We start from the raw sequence: 21,709 nt of genomic DNA, 5'->3' as shown, positions 1-21,709 counted from the left end.
TCTTTTTCCGGCCATCTGCGATTGACCATAACTGCGAAATGTCAGGAGGAGGATTTATCGTGTTGATGATGAGGTCTGCCGAATGTAAAAGAACCTGGATTCACTCCGTGACTGACGCAAAGGTCCCTATAAGTGTACACAACATTAAGATATCGTGGAGATGAATTCTTTTTATTCCGTTTCTTAAGGCCGTCCCTATACGAGAATGATGCACAACCTCTGTCTATCATTGGGTCTCACGACAGACATTCCCTGAGTTTGCATTGGGGATGCTGTTGCATACATTTAAGTGACTTCTTGTAATGATGGGTGAGTTACGAACGTGCGTAAAAGAGTCTGCATATTACGTACATGTATGTTTACTTGAATAACGATTTCATTCGACACCACTCACGAGTACCTAGGGAATATTTTATGTGCAACGCATGGAATATTATTTTAACTAGGTTGGGAATCGTTCAATGGATCGAAGCTTAAATTACAGATTGAATTTTTTTGCATTGATTGGAAGGATGTCTCTTTAAAAATGATGTTTAAAATGCATTATTAGCTCTATTGTGTGTCGGTAGGAGAGATCAATGACAGTAAAATTAGAGAGATTAAGTATAGAAGAAACAGATTTAGGATGTCATTTTTTCCCATTAACGATCAAGCGATCAGAATACGTTCGTCCGACCTCGCTACGATGGATAGGTGTTAAGAGTTAAGGGTAGTCTGGGGTGTAATCACCCCCTGCCACATACCCTAGCGGTGGTTTGCAGGGTACTATTAAATATTAAATATAATAATCTCCAGCAAATCGCACCGATCCGATCCCCTCATCCCGTCTCCGGTCACTTCTGAAGCAAGTCATCCCGGGGATCGAGATGTGGCGGTGGCTATCGTACTGGCTTCCTACCTAGAGGGTCCGGGTTCACATTCCGGCGGTGTTGAATATTTTTCAGTGGTATCTCGATCCCTACTTGAGGTGCTTTGTGGAGGGCACTTTGAGTGAGTACGCCGTCCGTCGGTTGGGACGTTAAGCTGCGGAGCCCTTGGTGTCTTTTGTTAAGAGTAGGGTAATGCCGACGCCGGGTTTCTCTCCACACTTCATCCTTTCCTGTCCATCCCCTATGGGGCAAATGATCTTAGATGTCGGTCGCCTCCCCTAAATACTACTACTATCAGGTCATCCCAGTTCCTCCATTCTTGCCTTATGTCTATATTTATTTGTGGGATCGTGACTGCACGATACGATGTCTCTGTCACCTTAGGTCACCTATTAATTACGAGTGATGAAAAGAATGGCGTGGTTTTCAAACAGATATGGTCGATGTGAATATTTAATTTTTACTCTAACACTCTTTAAGAGGTTCTAGCGTGGTTTCGTACGGCGCGGAAACATGTTCATTGAAGTACGATGAAAGGCATATATATTTTAGATAGATAGGATTTTGAAATGGAGTTGTGGGAAAGGATAGAAAAGAGGAGGTGGACTGAAAGGAAACAAATGAGGAAGTACTTGGTATGGTGGGCGAAGAGAGGGGATTGTTGGGAGGAATCATAGGGAGACAGTAAAAAGGGATGCAAAGCATACTGATTGACAGTGGAATGGTGAAGACTGTGCTAGAGGGGAGAAAGTTAGGAAAACGAGGAAGGGGCAGGTATAGGATAAGGATGTTGGACGGGATGAAGGAAGTATACGGAAATGAAGAGGGGCTTATTGAAGAGAAGGATGTTGGGTTTTGCTTTTGTTAAGAAAGACAGAGAAATTACAGCTGTACCATTGGTGGCTTGTGTCCATAAAAAACCTAACTTAACCGGTAGATTACCGATAACAGTAAATAAAAGATGCTTTTATTACTTTTTGCGAGCTTAGACTAGAGCTTATTTCGGTCAAGTTCTGATGTTCCAAGTTTCGAAACCATTTGAATCCGGATTTTCTCTTCCAACAAATTAATAAATATCATTTAAACAAATAAGGGTATAAGTTTTTATCTAAAAAAACATTACAACTCCTACATGATAGTGCACACGAAATTTTTCTATGAGAACGAAATTTACTTCAGTATCATTGATCCATAATTCATACGGTGGTAATCCTCCACTGCCGTATCATTAGTGGTAGAATTAGTGTAGATTCATGATGTCAACCCTTCGTCAACCTACAAATACTGCTACTCATAAACCTGAGTAACATGACAAAATGTATCCCCTTAAACCCTATTTCACGTATTACGAGTACAATGACTCAGTCTTTTTGCACTGCACACTTCCTACCTCCGATTATTCCATCCCAAATGACTTTCCTCCCTTCCTCCCTATATCTCGCTTTCCCAGGATTCTCACCTCAATATATCACCGTCTTCTACAGAATCATATTGCCCCTCTCAGTATATTCTACTGTGTCCACTTGTCCTGACTCCTTCCAATTTCTCCGAATAGCATTCTCTTCCGCACTACGATCCCCAGATTTACATCCTATGCTTCCCACTCCGGTCATTGTATTTTTCCATTCTCCACCACATCCACATTTTTCATGAGTATTTTCTACAGGTATTTATTTAAGGTGTCTGTCATAAACTCCCGCCTCTTTGTAAGAGCTTCCTTACCTTATGCAATCCTTCTTTTAAAGTCTTCACCACTCGTCTCACACTCCTACATAGAACTTCCCAAATAATAGGTGCTATATTCTAACAAACAGCGGGAAATGCCGCTACAGTAACTTTTAGCGAAGTCATCCGCTAAATGCGCATTATAATGCAACAATTTCAAAGTGTAATAGGTGATATCCCGGTTCTGTTTATGTCCCACAACTGTATGTTTATCTTAGCCTTCATATTTATCATGTGTGAAACTCATTAAATTCGTTTTCTTATGATTGATTCTCAAGCCATAACTATCACCCACATTACGCAAATCTGCCATGGGAACATGTATAAAATCTTGTGTTTTCGATCTACAGTAAATTTATATGAAAGCTAAAACGAAAAAAATCTTCATTTGACAGAGTGCTCTGGAGACTGCGAATATAGAAAATTTTACCAAAATGGCGTATGCTTGTCATTTCAGAGCAACGTCGCTGAATTCAACAATGCAAAATCCGAACGAGGCGACGCGCTAACTATCCCGCCCGTCCTAATTGCCCCCCCCCCCCCCACCACCACCATGACCTGCTGAAATCAGGCGAGGTCGCGTCGTTTCTTCCTGTGGAGGAGAGGATGCCGTTATTCATTCGACGACGCCCAGCGTGATTAGCGCAGTCAATGGGCACCGCGAGACAGCTTGAGTGCTCGCATCCTGATAAATCAAAAGTCGCGGGTTCAGACTCCGTTCGGATATTGCATTTCTGTCACGTATCAACCAACCCACGCCAGTTGCGCCAGTTTCCTCTCCCGGCGAATGGGGGGAGGGATCACGCGGGGGAGGGGATTGTGTGCCCCATGTAAAATAGTAGCCGTCTCTAGTACCCATTACAGCATCGAGAAATCTGTTTATTTTTTTCTCCGCGTGAGTTACGCGTTTCGTGTTTCATTTGTCTAAACGCAAACTTCTTCATTAATTAATACTAGATTTCTTCGATTCCGTCGATGGTAACTTGGGAAATTTATTTCTTTAATTTTACACCATTTTTCCCTAAGACTAACTGCAATGGAGTAAAAGATCATCTGTTTATTTCGGCATAGAAAATAATTTGATGAACGAATACGTCTTTACAGGGAAGACATGTTTGAAAACCAGTTTCTTTTTCAAGCGTTTTTGAGGAGTAGAAAGTAAAATGGTTGTTATGTTCTTGGACGTGACGTCAACTTATGATTATAAGATATTTCTTTTTCAAAAAGCTCAGGAAAAATAAACATGATTTGAAGGTTAAAATAGGAAAATATTAATGTTTACCCAGATATCTCAAAAAAGTATAAATTAATTCGGTAGTCTTTTATTTAATTTTTCCATTTCTTTCTCATAATTTAGTAACCTGGGCGATCCAAGAGAGATCTGAGGCAAACCTTCACCGCTTCTAATTTTCTCACCGACTGTTCCCCTCAGGGTTCGTCCCACCTACGAGTATATACCCTACCGACCGCTGTAGAATCAGAGGCCGATATGGCGTAGGACCGTCGGCCGGGTTTTCAGCGATGGAAATGTACCTCCAGGTCACGTTGCGTGACTGTTCCTTTATTATTGAAATATACAGATTCTTAATTTCTGGTATGTAAAATAACAAGCCTTTGCCCTTATTCAAGGCGTAAATGACAGAGGTATGAGGCATACTCATAAAGTAAGGGCCGTTTGCTTATATTTAAATATTGGCGCTTCAGAACACAGTTTTACTCCTTCAGCGCCATCTACTGATTCATTATGAAGCTATAGCAGCATTTGTTTTGTTCCAGAAGTCGTTTGCCTGTCCATGTATGCAAACAACAATGTCCGCGACAATAGTTCAACCCGCCAGCTGTGAAGCGCGTTCTGTCATAGGATTCTTGTATGACAAAAGAATTGTCGGCGGCTGAAATTCATCGGGAGTCATGCCTACTTTATGGACCTACAGTTATGAGTGAAGGAAAGGTTAGGCAATGGTGCCGTGATTTTAAAAATGGACGAACAAATGTCCATGACGAAGAGCGAAGTGGCAGGCCCAGTATTCTGACCGATGACATTGTTTCTCAAGTGGAACAAAAACTGCGATGTGATCGTCGATTGACAATTAATGGCCTGGCTGAACAATTTCCTCAACTTGGACGCACTACTGCCTACAATATTGTCACGGAAAACTACTCGGATACCACCAATTGTGTGCTAGGTGGGTACCGAAAATGCTCACCGACCACCACAAAGAACAAAAAATGCCCAGTGGACGAGAGTTTTTGACCACCCACCGTACAGTCCTGACCTTGCACCTAGTGACTACTTCTTCCTCTTCTTGCACTTGAAACAGTGGCTCGGTGGACACGACACCGAAGAGGAACTCAAGAACGGCGTTGTCAATATACTCAACTCTAAGGCGGCGAGCTTCTATGCAGAGGGGTTAAAGAAGCTGGTGCAGCGGTACAAAAAATGCTTATAAGTGAACGGCGATCATGTAGAGAAGTGAAGTGGGTGTGTAGCTAACTAAAAGTGCCAATAAAATGTACAAAATGTGCACAAAATCTGGAAGGACAGCAAACGCATGGGTGAGAGCCATGAGGGCCGTCAATGCGTCCGCCTCGTAGGTGGCTTTCTCCTACCCGAATGGCCACATCTCGATGGCGTCTAAGGAGAGAATCAAATCTGGGCTAAATCTGATATATTATAAAATATGGCACTTTCAAAACGTATGTACACCAGGAGACAAAGCCAATGGCTTTGGGCATATCCTCCAGTCGCATTGTATGTGTAATGTATGTAATGTAACTTACACGTGCAAGATAATTCTTTGTCAATCTTAAAGACATTCGTTCGGTATTAATACGCACTCCTACATATTTAACTTGTTGGGTTGGTTTCAAGACACTTTTAGCATAGTAGATGTTGATGCCTAGGTCTATCGTGAGAAACTCCGTGATGCGTTGAACACACGAGTCACTTTGGTCGGGGAGTACCAGCATCCAATCATCCAAATAGGCAATCATTCTTATTTGAACTCTTATAAATATTTCGTGGGCCACCGCCCTTGCCCATCTCTGCATGATTGCAGGTGCCAGTGCATGGCCCATGGGGAGTCGGTTCCATTGGTAGTATTCTTCAGAAATATATATGCCATAAAACTGACGATGGGCTTGATGAAACGTGGCTTACCAAAAGTCATCCTTCAGATCAATTTTGCACATCAAGGAATTATTTGGAATACATTCCAATGCTTGTGCCGCATCTTTCATAGGCTTGTCGTAATATTTTGTCCAAGGAGATAAGTCTTGGATTATCCTCTGCCCTCCGGAGGCCTTGGGAATGGCGATTAGTGTAAACGCACATGTTGGCTTCACCATGGCGAGTACGAGGTGCTGTACAAGAATATTTATACAGTGTGTGATATCATTAGTCGCGCGAGCAGGCATAAATACATGGGGGCACGCAGTGGGTTAAGCCCGATTGGCTCCGGATGTGAATAGTTCAGAAACTGATGTGTTGGTGGTGTACTGAAACGGTGTCGCCACGGGAAATGGTTCAATATATTGTTGTGAGTCCTCTAGGTCCGGTTGTTGTGTTTGGTCTCGCGGTTACGGGGATGGGCCTCTGGGTAGTAATTCCAATGGTTTGCCTTTGGCCGGTGGGAAGTGAGTGAAGAATTTTGAGATAAAATCTTCCTCGAATTAAGAAGGGGGTTCTGGAGACGTGTCGCTTACAGCCGAAGGTGGAGAATCGTATTCGCCCTCGTTTACTTCGGGCACTTCATTATCACTCGGGATCTGACCTGTGAGACCCCTCATCATCGGAGTCTGGGTCTGGTAAGATGATGGAATCGCCTTGTAATTCGGAGCCTTCCAGTAGTAGCAGCTCCGTAAATAACTCCGGATCTATGTCCTCCTCGAGGTTCTTCTTCCACTGAGTCTCCTGGTTTTTATGACAGTCAGATGACTGCGAAGTACGGCATACCTGTCAGTTTCATGTTGCTCTAACGGAAAACTGATGCCATAAGCGAAATCAAATAGTAGTGAAAAGTGGTATTCGCAAAACAGCACCCAAACGTCTTATGTTTAGAAGAAATTATATATTTCGAGGGAAAAAATTGCCGAAATCGTGTGGATTAAAAATATATGGCGCCAAGTTTCAAGCGTTAGTAAGAGGCGCTTCAAGTCTTTTAAGGACTGTATATTCACATCACACTTATCTGTTCACGGACGAAGCACGAAAGGGTGTTGCATCGCTTTTCATCACTCAGCCATTAATTCGTGCACTTAAGTGACACATTGACTCGTACAGTCACGATCCAACCTCTTTAAAGTGAGGGCTCCTTATCAATTTAAATGGACTATTGATATTAAAACGTCATGGCATCTTCTACGTCGGTACTATTAACATGAGACATCATTTTAAAGTACATATAAATGGCTGCGGTAAGAAAGGCCCATGTAGAAAGTGATAGGAAGATCTTTAGGAAGAAGCTTTACTCTCATCTTTGAAATACTATTCAGACACAAGCAAAACTGGACGAAACTCGACAATGGTGAAGTAACGACGTCATGTCTACGACATATTAACGATCGATTATTGAGAAAACACAATCGAAATTGGAAGTTGTGAAGTAACAATAACCCAATTGTCTACAATGTACACGTACAATTTCGAGTCGATTCTGAAGAAATCATAGGGTTGAGATAACTCAAAGGAATAAACCCCCTACAAGTTTTAATGAATGGCAGAAGCAGTTTTGAGATTTTCAACGGGATTGTACAGCAGAGGTCGTTCTGGACATTGATTAGGTCAATCCTTTCTCGATTGATTTAATGATATCGGATTACAGGTGTGACATAAAAGCGATTGGATGAACAGTTTCCCATGAGGTGTGACATAAGGCAAAACTTCGGTAGGGAAAATATCGAAAACATGGCGTTATGTATGGATTGCGACGCGGTTTATGGATGCTGCTGCCCAACATTTGACAACGCTCTGAATTCACATTTTTCTGCCTCCTTTGGATTTCTTCCCACAAACCTCTCTCTCCTCCCCCATATCATGGCTGGGTACCCCTTCAAGCCTCCAATCTACTCTTATTATCTTGCTTCTGTGAAATACAAAACCAGGCTCCATTTTAAAGTTGCTACTAGTCTTTTCTTAACATTCTTTCTCAATGTCCCTGCCATCTATTCCCTAGTGAAAGCTTCTTATTATGCCCCCAATAATCATAACATATCAGTACAAAACACCTCCGAGAGAGATAAACCGGTCGTCCTGCTCTAGTTCATGAACTCCGTCAATTTTCAGCTCATTTTTTTTGTTTTTCCCGAAAATCGAATAAGCATTCTTTTGGTTACATTTCTTCTGAACACATACCTAATACACCGGTTTTCTAATGCCCTAAGTAATTCCCATAACCCTTAGCCTTTATAGCCCTTCGGCTGAGTGGCAGACTGAAGCTTGATCACTCGGACGACCTAATTGATTATATGAATTCATATGAGAATCAAAAAATGCCCCCTAGTATTTGTTTGTAAACCACAGTACCAACTTTTGAGCAATGCGAACGGATCCCGACGGTTTTAGCACTTTAAAGAGAACCTCCCGTCTTTTACGTTCCGAATGAAAAGGCTTAAATCGTAGCGATATTTAGCGATATATCGCAGTAGTTTATGAATGTGCACGGCTGAAATTCGACAACAATGGGCATGTAGTAGCTAGATGCATTTCACTCGACACCAGAGAGACCCAGCAAAACATCTACCGTTGGCCACGGGGCGGCGCGAGAGTGCGTCCGTCCCTTTCGTAAGACGACCTCCAGAGACGGCCTGACGAGATCAGTATGGATTCAGGACGATCCAATAGATGTATGCGCGCGATACGCACGGGAACAGCCGAAGAGCGGGGGATGGATGGCCGGCATGCTGCTGCTTCGCGGCCCTTTGTCCTCCAACGAGTACACCAGACACACACACACGCACGCACTCATCGTGCTTTATCTTTTGAGGTCATGGACCGACTCCAAGAAGGTTTCGACTCGACGCCATAATATCCACACGGATTTTTGCTATTTCCCAACGCCTCCTCTGCTAACTAGATCGGCAGTTCTACATTTTTATTTATGCCGGGCCATTGAAACGTACATTGAAAAGGAACCTGTTAAATTTCGTTTTCACTCAAGACATAGGAGGGGAGCCATCACTCAAAATGAGTCATTAAAATCTATGGGGTGAGGATAGGGGGAAGAATTGGTGGTAGCGGTGGTAGAAGATAAAAAAAAATGGCCCAAAAGTTTTAAGAAAAATTAATTTTTTAATAAAATTTCCGATGCTGAGGTTAAGTGTCTGAACAGAAGTATTTTTAAGGATATATTTATCTCAGAAAAATATCCATCTAAACATTAATGCTTATTTGTTCGGGAACACATCACGCCGAAGATTAAGAGCTTCTAATTTATTGCATAAGAAGGGTAGAAATAGGCAAAATAACATTGGCTACGTACGATTTAGATATACTTGTCCTGTAAATTTTTGATATCGAATAAATCAATTTTTTGAAGACAAAAAAATAATTTTTTTAACACACTCAATAATTAATATTTCAATTGATTCACCTCAACGAGGAGCGACAATGAAACTGACACATTCTTTCTCAAGCTATATTATATCATTTACAAACGCATACTAAGATTTACGCCCACAACTGTGAAGACTCCTCGTACATTGTAAACAGCTGCAGTAAAATTTCGATAGTCTCCGACTATTTCCTTAAAGAGTTAACTTTCAATGTTCGTCGGTTAGTGTTTTCTAAATCAGCGTTCATTATGCCTCAAATCATATTCATGTAAATTGTATGCCAAATCGCGGGCCGTCAGAAGAAACCACCGGGAAGAAATCTCCCACGTACATAAAAAGGCCTATAATACGAAGTTAACCCTATTGCAGCTCCACGAATAAATTGGTCCGGCAAAGCCGGGCTGAGCCGCTATGTGTAGAGTAAAATAATATCATTCAGCATATACTGAGATAATACTATTTGAGGAATAATGATGGATACAGTTAACGTTCATTCCAAAATTCTTTGGGTTCAAATCCCGGCGGTGTTGAAAATTTTTCAGAGGTATCTCGATCCCTACTTGAGGTGCTTTGTGGAGGGCACTTTGAGTGAGTACGCCGTCCGTCGGATGGGACGTTAAACTGCGGACCCCTTGGCGACTTTCGTAAAGAGTAGGTAAATGCCGACGCCGGGTTTCTCTCCACCCTTCATCCTTTCCTGTCCATCCCCTATGGCGCGAATGACCCTAGCTGTCGGTCGCCTCCCCTAAAAACTACTACTACTACTACTCCAACATTCTTTTTACATGCCATTCAAAATATAACAGCGTTTAATTTTCAAACTATTAGAACAGAACAAGAATGGATGCGATTTTGGTGGGGTAAGCTACGTAGATGAGGGGCAGAGGGGTGGTGGGTGATAGATAGTTTTAGGAGGAGGGTGAGACGACCTGAGTCAATGAATATTTTCTTTCCAGCATTGAGAATGAAATCGCAAGTGCTTCAGGTTGGGAGAGAGATAGAGAGAAGATTCAGGAAAATCAACGGTATTAGAAGTCACATGTTTTAAATTCTTTCGCATTAAAATAAGTAACCTCACTTTCCTCAAATATTTTACCGTTCACCAAGTTGTTCACGTCGCAACATACAGAGGTGTAAATTTATTCTTTATAATACAAGCATATAATAAGGCATACAATATGCACGCTTTTACATGCTACGACGAGGACGAAAACCTGGTCGCAAATAATAAAATATATGTGAAAAACAAAGACGCGCATTTTAATAATCTTTCGCCAGAGGCTGCGTTAAGAGGAAAGAAATTAGAAAAAGTTTGAAAACGTTTCGCCTTAGATCATAAGGAGCATTATATCGTGAGGAAGGAGCTTGATGGATGGAAACAGGAAATTATGCATTAGCTAAGATTGCATTTGCCACAAGGAGGAAACTAATATGTTCTAAGAAGATAAGATCATAAACCAAGAAAGTATTTAAAATGAAGGCATGTTTACTATGTAAGGTAACTTGACACTAAGCCCTGATAGGTCGTGTGAATATCACACATAAACAGGGTATTTAGGGAGCCAGTTCCTCCCCCTGTGATTTTCCAATAAGAGCTGGTACCCGAAAAAATAACCGCGGTTGGGTGAAGCTGAGGGTGTTCCAAAGGTTACCGCCGGAATCGTAACCGGTCAGTAGTCCAGCGTTCTTCCCACTGGAATAGCACCATACAGAAGGGAAAATAGAACGGAAGTCGACATTGGGAAGACCAAAGGTCAAAGAATACTAGGTCAAGTAAACAACAATGAAAGGTCCCAAAGTTCTAGCTGTCAGGGGAGTGGTCGGAATTGGATAAGACGAAGATTGGAAACCTGCAGTCAACGAGTCTTCAGATTGTAATATTGATATTACTCTAATTATTAGGGTGGCATTAAATAAAACGTACACGAGAAATATCCATTTTGTGGATATCATACCCAAAACCATATAAACCATAAACGCAGTAATCAACCCGAGGGTCGGTTTGGTGGGTGATTGCAGAACCCACCCAGTACTAAGGCCGAAGGCGTGAAAAATTCACACATCAGGGTAGAGGAGCCAGTTCTTTCCCTGTGCCGCTTATGCCTTCCCAAGAAGATCTGGTACCCGAAAAATCACATAGCTTAAATGGACCAGAGTGAGCATTATATATATATATATATATATATATATATATGTGTGTGTGTGTGTGTGTGTATCATATATATGCATGTGTGTGTATATATATATGTACATATATATACATACGTGTGTGTATATATATATATTAGTATATATCTATGTATGTGGGTCGCGGTAGTCCAGTGGGTAGTTGGACTAATGACCGGAGGGACCGATAGTTTGGGTGGAGCTGCAGGTGCCCAGAGTGCCTTGCCCGGGAAACGAACCCGAGACCCTCCGGTCAGTAGTCCAACGCTCTACCCCTGGACTACCGCTACCCTCAATCATTATATATGTATGTATATATTGTATATTATAATCATATAATAATCATATATATAATTCGGCACTTCTGTGTTACGTCTACGAAAGCATATATATATATATATATATATATATATATATATATATATATATATATATATATATATATATATATATATATATATATATATATATATATTTTATGAGTTATCCCAATCTATCAGCAACACTTCCAAATAATCACTTCATTTCCAGCAAAAAAATCATGGCCAATTTAATCGATGACTGACAGCTATTGCTGCCAGCCATGCGGCGGTCGTGTTAATTTGTTAAAACGAATGGTGTATTGTCAAATGGGGCAACAACGCAAATAATATGCGGAGACCTTTAGAAAAAATGACTTTCTAATCCAACGTCCGATTCAGGCTAATGCCGCGGGACAAACACCAATAGCCAACCGGATGCAGGTCATTAGATGTGAGTTCGACCCCAGCGACAATGGCGGAGGAGGAGAAATGAGGAGGAGGCGGCAGTCGCCACGGATGTGATTGCTTCTTTCAGCGCTTTCATTATTTTTTTGGTCGCTGGGATTTATTTTATCAACTCACCACCGTGTGCCGTAGGACAGGAAAGGCCGATGTTGTCCCCAATACAGTCGTCGCTCACCAAACCCCATTCCCTGACGCGTGTGGCACGCATCGGACAAGCAAAACGTTCCGGTCATCATTCATCCTCACTATCCACCTTGCCTCCAATCGGGGAAAATGCACCTTGACCCCCTTCAGTCCCTTCTACTCCCCCCCCCCACCTCTCTCCCTCCCACTCGATTTCCTGATCTCATTAATATTTCCAAGCGACGGACGTTGCTCGGTCGTTACGCAACGAAAACCAAAACGATTTCGAGCGTTTCTGCAGCGCGAACCGACTGCAGCGCCCCGAGCGAAGGTCGACTTGGACTGGAGATGAAGAAAAAATAAACAAATGGAATGCCCTGCCCCACTCTGATGGTGTCCTGCACACTCACTTGGGCGGCGCACCATTGTGACGTCGGAGAGGAGGAAAGGTTGATGCGAAGTTTCGACGCTAGATGGTAGAGCGTGTCGCGTTCTACCACGGGTTCGTCATTATCAAATGAACCGAGCGACAGCGTCCTCCAACCTCCGGAGTGTTAGAGTGAGCACGGGCTATCGTCGGACTGGTATTATATCGACGAGTTTTCGTTCGATATCTTAAGAAATGTCAGATATACATCATGCAGCATTTTCATAAAATTTCTCTGCAGTCCTAAGTGAACTCTATCAAAAGATGGTGATGGAATAGGAACTTACCATGATAGTTTTAATAGAAACTGGCATTGATATTCCAAGGTTTTATACGCGCACTTACGGCAGTGGAGGGCTAAAACCAGATGAATTATAGGCTAGTGGTGCTAATATACACGGGAAAGCCGATACCTAAGTCGCTAGAGTCCCATTATCTTAAAACATGTTTAAATTACGCGCGCATATTTTACCAGCAGATGGCAGCAAATGTATATACTTGTGGAGAATGCGTGACATCTCGCGGGCAGTCAGTGAGTCAAGCAAGATGGCGGGTGTGTTGCATGAGTGTACACGAGAAGAACAGCTGTCACGAACAACACTTCATTGGGAACGCTTGGAACATCCACAGTACAGTCCACCGACTTAGTCCCCAGTGATTTTCATCTGTACAGGCTTCTATTAAAAGTTATTTGGGTGGCCGTAGGCCATAGAGGCTGGCTGCGACAGCAAACAAAATACTTCTTTGCTGCCGGCTATCAAGGACTTGTAAACAGATGGTATAAGTGTCTGAATGTACAACAGGATGACTACGCAGAAAAGTGAAATAAATTTCGGCAAGTTTCTTTGATTTTTGATTGCCTCTATCCAGTTTCGCTAGTTATTTATTTACTGACCACGTGCAAGTCGTTCTCACGAAAAACTGTTATCATAAATGTACGCAATTATGTAATAGCTGTAACAGTGCTAACATAACATCACATTTCACACCTTTTTTCGTGAAATTAATTAAATCAATTTTAAAGCTTTTCAAAAGTTAACAAGAACCTGTTAAGACTGGTTAAAAAAAGTTTGTATTCAAATTATGCAGAGCCGCTACAGTAGCTTTTAAATTGAACTTCTATAGTGTCGTGACACTGCCATCTTGTTCATAACAACTTAGGAGTAGTAGTATTGAGGGGAGGCGACCGACAGCTGAGGTCATTTGCGCCATAAGGGATGGACGGGAAAGGATGAACGGTGGAGAGAAACCAGGCGTCGGCATTAGCCTGCTCTTTACGAAAGGCGCCAAGGGGTCCGCAGTTTAACGTCCCATCCGACGGACGGCGTACTCACTCAAAGTGCCCTACACAAAGCACCTCAAATAGGGATCGAGATACCTCTGAAAAATATTCAACACCACCAGGATATGAACCCGGGCACCCTCTGGGTGGGAAGCCAGTGCGTTAGCCCCCGCACCATCTCGATCCCCTCATCTTCGCTAGCAACTTGGGTTGCACCCGACCTGGTTCCAATATTAAGCCCAAGAAAAAGTTCCCAAATTTCAGCGAGCAAAACTGTAAACCTATCCATGTTTTTATTTGCGAGTATATGCGACTTGGGTATGCGAGGACAAGGTTCCCAATAAATCGAAAGGGGTATTCATTTTCATGGCGAAAACCCCTGGCTAGACCACTGCTCTCGGTTCATCAGTACACCACGAGTCATCCATGCAGTCTCGAAATGTCCGCGAGGTATATTTGAGAGTCATTTCGGACCGAATTCGTGCCAAAGGAAAGACGCGGACGAATCCACCGCCAATCACGCACGGAGTGAGGGTGGTAATCCGGGGTGGAGGGATGGACGCGATCCCCTAACGCGCCTTCCTCAATTCCTTCCCCAAGGAACACTTTCAGATTTTGAAGAGACCCCTCGAGAAAGTCGAGTCTTAATTTAGCCTAAATCTCTCTATTTTAACTGGAGCAATCACTTATGCCCTCCCTCTTCCTCTCGAGATTAAGTCGAGGGTTCGCCTCGAAGCGCAGCTGTGACCGCGACGAACTGCACTTGACGGCTCATCCATTCCTCCAGGATGAAGTATGCGACCGGATGTGGAAAAAGTGTCCTGCGATGAAAACCCCATTCGACTACACGGACTCACACACACACACAAACAGTGCCAATTTTACCCGAAATGCTACACTACCGCATCATATGAATGGAAACACATAACCTTTGACTTTACTTAGGTAGAAAAATATTCGTAATGCAATCGATCCATCACAAGATTGTGCGAGAATACGATGGATCGATTACAAAACCCCGGCAAACAATGAGCATGCGAGAATACGTCAAATAAATCATATGGGTATGGATATGCACGCCTGTTACTGCCTTTGTTCATAACTGTGCGTGCCATCTAGTGAGGATTTAAATAAAGTTGATCCAGAAAGTGCACAACAATTTCGTACCGGTTTCGAATAAGCTTCCGAATAGAGATTAAAAAAACTGATATTCGATGTTAAAGTTTGGATTGATTTGGTTGTCATGGATTTCAATTGAATGATGCGAATGCTTTTATGCTATTATCAGTATTTTGCAGTCTACCGTTTAAGATAAAGAGTTAGATGGGCACCGACTGAAGCAAGATGTTTTTTTTACTCTCGTCTAATAAGGCACACCATGAAAATAACCAGGTTAAAATATTTTAAACTCGCAATTATTGAATCCATTGGGTACATAAGTATAAAGTTTTCATACTTTTACAACTCAGGTCGTATTCTGTTAAGAGAGCAAAGGAATTGCCGCAGTACCGTTCTGCCCATCCAAAAACACACCATAACACCGTACTAAAAACATTAAGCCCTAACTCGATTAAGCATACTTCCTTCCTCTCTTCATACCACCCAACATGCCTGTCCATTTCCCTACCTAGGTTTCCTAACGTTCTCCCCTCTATCCTAGTCTTCAGGATTTCAACGCCAAACAATATGCTTTGCATCTTTCCCGCCTCTTTTTGATTTCCCCCAACAATCCTCTCTCCTCCCACACTATGCATAACACATACTCATTTATTTTCCCTTCTGTCCACTTCACCTTCTCTATCCTTACCCACACCCGCATTTCAAAAGCCTCCAATCTACGTTAATCATTTCGTTTCAAAAACCATGTTTCCGCGCCATTCTCGAAATCAAAGTTTTAATGAGCCTTTTCTTAATATCCTTACTCAGTTTCCCTGTCATCAACTCCCTCCTACTTGTGAAAGCTTCCCTGTCTAGCACAATTTTTCTTCTTGCGTCGCTACTGCTTTGACCATCTTGATCTCATGGTATTGGGGAAAAATTAGGAATCAAACGAGTGAAAGTCCACAACACAACTCCAAAAGGTTGGGGTAATTGGACATTGGAACGTGAAATACTCGTATGATTTTCTCAGGTCGGAATTTTAGACTAAATCTTTAAGGCTCTTCGTTTTGAAATAGACGAACTTGTCGAGGGCCATTCAAATCTAACGAGAACCTATTGACCGTTTTCGATGTACTGTAAGTCCACTGCCGGTACTTCCAAGTCCTCCAGTACCTCATCGATCTACTCGAAATTGCCGGCGATCGGGGTGGTGCGGTGGCTAACGTAATGGCTTACCACCTAGAGGGCCCTGGTTCATATTCCGGACGCGGCAGATTTTTTCAGTTGTATCCCGCTCCATACTTGAAGTGCTTTGTGAAGGGCACCGTCGTACGACGTCAGTCGGATGGGAAGTTAAGCTGTGGACCCCTTGGCGCCTTTCGTTGAGAGTACGCCGACGCTGGGTTTCTCTCCATCCTACGTCCTTTCCTGTACATTTCCAATGACGTCAGCTGTCCGTCGCCTCCCCTAAAACTACTACTACTACTCGAAATTACCTCGCCTCGATAATGACTAGTTTATGAGGTCACAACCTCGATAATTTCTAATCTTTGCGCGTAATATTCAGCCCATGAGGATCCATGACGTCTGACAATGTTTTCGTCAATGGCAGAACGCGACAATCGAGACATTATCGAATGACAGCCTAAATGCTAATTCGACAGCAAACAATGGACCGGAGGGCGATCGGTGTAATCATAATGACCCATAAGGAGCGGGCGGTTACGTCATGAGACAAACCCAGGTGCAACCTCAAGCCCTTCTTCTTCGGTAGGGGAATCTTTTCAAAACCCTCCTCCCTTCCCCTCTTCTCTACGTCGATTGAAAATTTCGTCACGTGAGACAGGAGAAAATAAGAACTTCCGTAGTGGTCGATGGTGGAAGTTGAATTTGCTTAGACCTTCCGCCGATGAAAGAAACGATCTATGTATTCTTCGGCCAGAGTAATGGATATTTCTTCTTTGGGTAGGTAGGAGAAATGAACCCTAAGCCAATCAGCGACCAGCTCTCTCCATCATTCAAAGGCACATCTAACAGCCAGGACTGATACTACTACGTGAATGCTATTGTGTCTAAAACCACATCTACGTCCCCTGAATGCTTAAATATCAGGAACGAATAACAGAATGGCTAAATCATTGACGGATTGTCGTAGCCATTTCCGATAAGTCAAAATGTAAAGCATTGTTACGTCCCTGTCCAATCAAATGAAAATGCCGTCCTCTTTTGAGAAATTTAAACGCAGCCATTATAAATGCCACTGTTGTTCTTTGTAAAGGAACTAGTGAGAGCGTTAGACACACCATTTTAATTATGTCAAAATAAATGCCGTGTGCATGTTAAACAAATTTCTGCTTAACCACAGTTCCGACATGCATACTTATCTTCAAACTGCGCCTGCACCTGTGTCTTAAAAATAAACTGGGAATTTTAGTGTAGACGAGAAACTGCCAAACTCAAAAAGGGTCTTAACAGCACTTTTAAATGCCCACATTGCAGGCGGAGGACCTGTCTTCCGAATCGCAGAAATATAACATTTTCAGCCGTATTGCGATATTTACTTATGCAGGCATTTCCATTAAAAAAAATATGCAGACAGGGATGCTATACGCGATATTGCGGTCATCGGATTGAATTAATGCTTGAACCATTCTACGATACGAGGTAAAATGGAGTGAAGAGTTTTGAAATGGGATTCCGGCGCTTAAAAAAATTTAAAACCAAATTTAGTAAATGTCATTCGATCGAAGGGACGAGGATTAAAACAGGGCCCAACTGTCATGCAACATTCCTGATGGTGGAGAGCATAAGAGAAGCATAATGGCTTGACTTGCACGGATGGAACTCAAGATATTAAGAGACTTATCATGCTTACGGCTCAAGTTACGATTGCCCTCAAGGGCTCAAACTACTACTTCTGCTGGCAGTACACCTATTTTAATTCCCTTTCAAATGATCACCATGACATGTACTAAAAGTGATAAGGATCACTTTAAAGGATCTCATAGGTATGGTAAGTTTTCTAGGTTAAAAAGACGACTTGAAAGTCTTGAAAGGATGTTTGGGTAATTACAGAATGTGGATGGGATATACCAGAAATACATGAGAATGTACGATGCGTCTATTACCGCTTTGATAAAATTGAGAGATTGGACGATGGACGAGATTCGAATCAACATATGATAATATGGAACATATCAAATATGAAAAAGATAGAAAAATATTCAAGGATTAGAATTGCACAGAAGAAATTGGTGAAACAGTTTAATTTTCCATTCATAACCAAATAAAATGAACTTTCCTTGACAGTTCCTCGCCGGGATACTTCAAGGGTATGTGTTTAGTAATTTTAATAATAACCTTAAGGTCAAATATTTCTCCGCGAGCAACGATGACCGTGATTTTCACACACACAGAGTATCACGGAAGACGAAAGAATGAATAAAATCACCATCCCATACGGCTACCACAAACATCGCCTTGAAAATTATTCAACAGATAAGAATTCTCGTTCGATTACCGAAATTAATAAATTAGGAGTCAGTAAAATACTCGAATGGATATTTCCCGGGACCACGGGCTGCTCTCGACGTTTGCATTACGTAATAGCATCCACACCACCGAAGTAATTAAAACGCCGACAGCACCCGGTTCTCACTGGGGATATCCATTCGAATATTCCATTTTCTTCATTTTTTTGTTCAAAGCTATGGTCACCGACATTGGCTTCGTTATCGTCCGACCATATTAAAACGCTTAACCACACCTTGTGCTCATCTATTCCCAAAGGATCGCGCGGTTTTTATTTGACGATTTAAGTGCTGGAGCTGAGAGGTTGAGCGCAACGTGTGTGCGCCGCGAGTAATTAACATGCATGAGTTAGAGAGAATGAAGAGAACCATCAACTACAGCTGAAGACGGGAAGAAATGGCCACCGCATTTATAACCACCCTCATTTGCCCCCAATGGACGCTTTGAACTGCATCAGTTTGAACCAGTAACGGGAAAAATAAGAGTTTTTAAATTGAATACATATATATATATATATATATATATATATATATATATATATATATATATATATATATATATATATATATATATATATATATATATATATATATATATATATATACACACACACACACACACACATATATATATATATATATATATATATATATATATATATATATATATATATATATATATATATATATATATATATATATATATATATATATATATATATATATATATATATATATATATATATATATATATATATATATATATATATATATATATATATATATATATATATATATATATATATATATATATATATTATATATATATATATAATATATTGTCTGCCTTCTCTGAGCCAAGTTGCGTGACGCTAGCATTGCCTGTGTTGTTTCTGTGATTGTTTACAATGTTTAAAAAAATTGAGAACGCCGCCAGTTGTGAAGTGAGGGCAGTGATTAAATTCCTCAATGCAAGAAACGTTCGCCCATGTGATATTCATCGCCAATTAAAGGAGGTGTATGGAGACAATGTAATGGACGAGTCGTCTGTTCGGCAGTGGTGTCGCAACTTCAACATGGGGAGGGGGAACACACACGACGATGAGCGTTCAGGGAGACCGTCTGTCATTACAGACCAACTGGTGAGCTCAGTTGACGAATTCGTGAGGAACGATCGGCACGTCACAATTGATGACATCTGTGAGCATTTTCCCAATGTTTCTCGAACAATTGTTCATGAAATTGTTAAACACCATCTGCATTATGCAAAAATTTGTGCAAGATGGGTCCCTCGCGTATCTCAATGAGCTGGCGGCGAAGGACTATGCAGCAGGAATACAGAAACTTGTCACACGTTATGACAAATGCCTTAATTTGCTTGGAGATTATGTTGAGAAGTAGTTTAAAGTATCCTCTTTCAAATAAAATTTTTTATGTTTGTTAATATTTACTTTTGTGTCTTTATTTCACGAACGGGTACTACTTTCCGGATGACCCTCGTATGTATATATATATATATATATATATATATATATATATATATATATATATATATATATATATATATATATAAACCATAAACACAGTAATCAACCCGAAGGTCGGTTTGGTAGGTGATGGTAGAATTCACCCAGTACTAAGCCCGACGGCGTGTGAAATTCACACAGGGTAGGGAGGCCAGTTCCTTTCCCTGATATATATATATATATATATATATATATATATATATATATACACACACATATATATATATATATACATATATATACACATACATATATATAATATATATAATACACATTCTACACCTCAACCCACACTAGAATCTTGATCTAAAGCCCATGAAAATTGGTGTAATATTCCATCAGAAACAACAAATTTTACCTGACATACTATACTAAATAGATTAAACTCGTTCAATTTCATAAGATTTATCTCACGCAAAAGAGTTAAATGAAGTTCATTTCTCTCACCATTTCGTCGCGTAGTTGGGGGCGTTTCGGTTTCACAGTTATCAAAATTTTGAAACGTTATGATGGAGCTCACCTAGCGAAAAAACAATATTTCTGTTTTTGAGGGATTTCGAGGTCGAGATTAAGCCAAAGACCATTTTCCAGGAGCATATTATTTCAATGTTACCATAGCAGCTTTGGCCATCGACCAAGATTATATTATATCTTCTCCATGCACATGGACCACATTTCTGTGCTAATCCAATATATGTAGTAGGCAGACCATGCTCAAGAAGCAAGTTTCAATGTACTCCAACATCAACCATTGAAGATTATCCTCAGTAATTTGATAACAGGTTGCACCGTTGTCGTACGAGTACATTTGTGACTTTTGTTCCTGAATTAATGGCTGAGGTTAAATTACAAATTAAATCTATTGCATAAATTGGAAGGACGTCTCTTTAGCAGTAATGTTGAAAATGTATTATTACCCCCGTCGCACTGCGGTAGGAGAGATCATGCCAATAAAATCAGAGAGATTAAGCGTAGAACAGATAAATTTAAGATTTCATTTTTTCCACGAACGATAAGGGATCAGAATAACGTTGTCCGACCGCGGTAAGGTCATATTCGGGTCAACATTATTAGTCTGGTGTGTATTCACCCCCTTAGCGTTAGCTTTTAGGTACTTAAATAAAATAAATAAATAAAATTGACTAGGGATGAATAATAATAATAAGGTAAATCCATTCATATGCATTTCTTAAAGAGATATACTACATGTATGTGAATATAAAGGTTTTAATCACAATTAGGGGGATTTTATTAATATTTAATACTTGCCCTGAAACCTATTTTGGATTTAGTCTAGTTTAGCTCTTATTTTAGAAACTATAATATTTCGGCTGTTTTTTTCCCAACATATCAATTAAAATCATTGAAATAGAAACGGGCAATTGCTGATATGTCAACGATATTACAACTCTGGTATGATTGCGCACATGATGTCCGGTGTTGGTGAGAACGAGGTGCATTTCTTCACCATTCATTCAACATTATTTCCCCTGGTAGTCCTTCTCAATTCCATAAGATCATGCATACAAATCCTGGATTTCCGTTGTCAATCACCATGAAAAACTAACACGGGAAGACCTTATTTTATTAAAGTCATTTGATGGAGAGCGCTTAGAAATAAAAATATAGAATTTTTTCATT

At 41.0% G+C, this 21,709-nt stretch overlaps 1 protein-coding gene across 2 annotated transcripts in view; it reads right to left on the bottom strand.

The window, feature by feature from the left end:
* The window catches only part of LOC139699085 (sodium/potassium-transporting ATPase subunit beta-2-like), a 157,496-nt gene that overhangs the window by 94,905 nt on the left and 40,882 nt on the right, over positions 1–21,709 (bottom strand). The window lies entirely within an intron of this gene.

The sequence above is a fragment of the Hetaerina americana genome, unplaced genomic scaffold (assembly GCF_022747635.1).
Source record: "Hetaerina americana unplaced genomic scaffold, ioHetAmer1.1.p SCAF_9, whole genome shotgun sequence".
Taxonomy (NCBI): domain Eukaryota; kingdom Metazoa; phylum Arthropoda; class Insecta; order Odonata; family Calopterygidae; genus Hetaerina; species Hetaerina americana.
The sequence above is the reverse complement of the archived record's forward strand: the minus strand, read 5'-3'. Positions and strand labels throughout refer to the sequence as shown.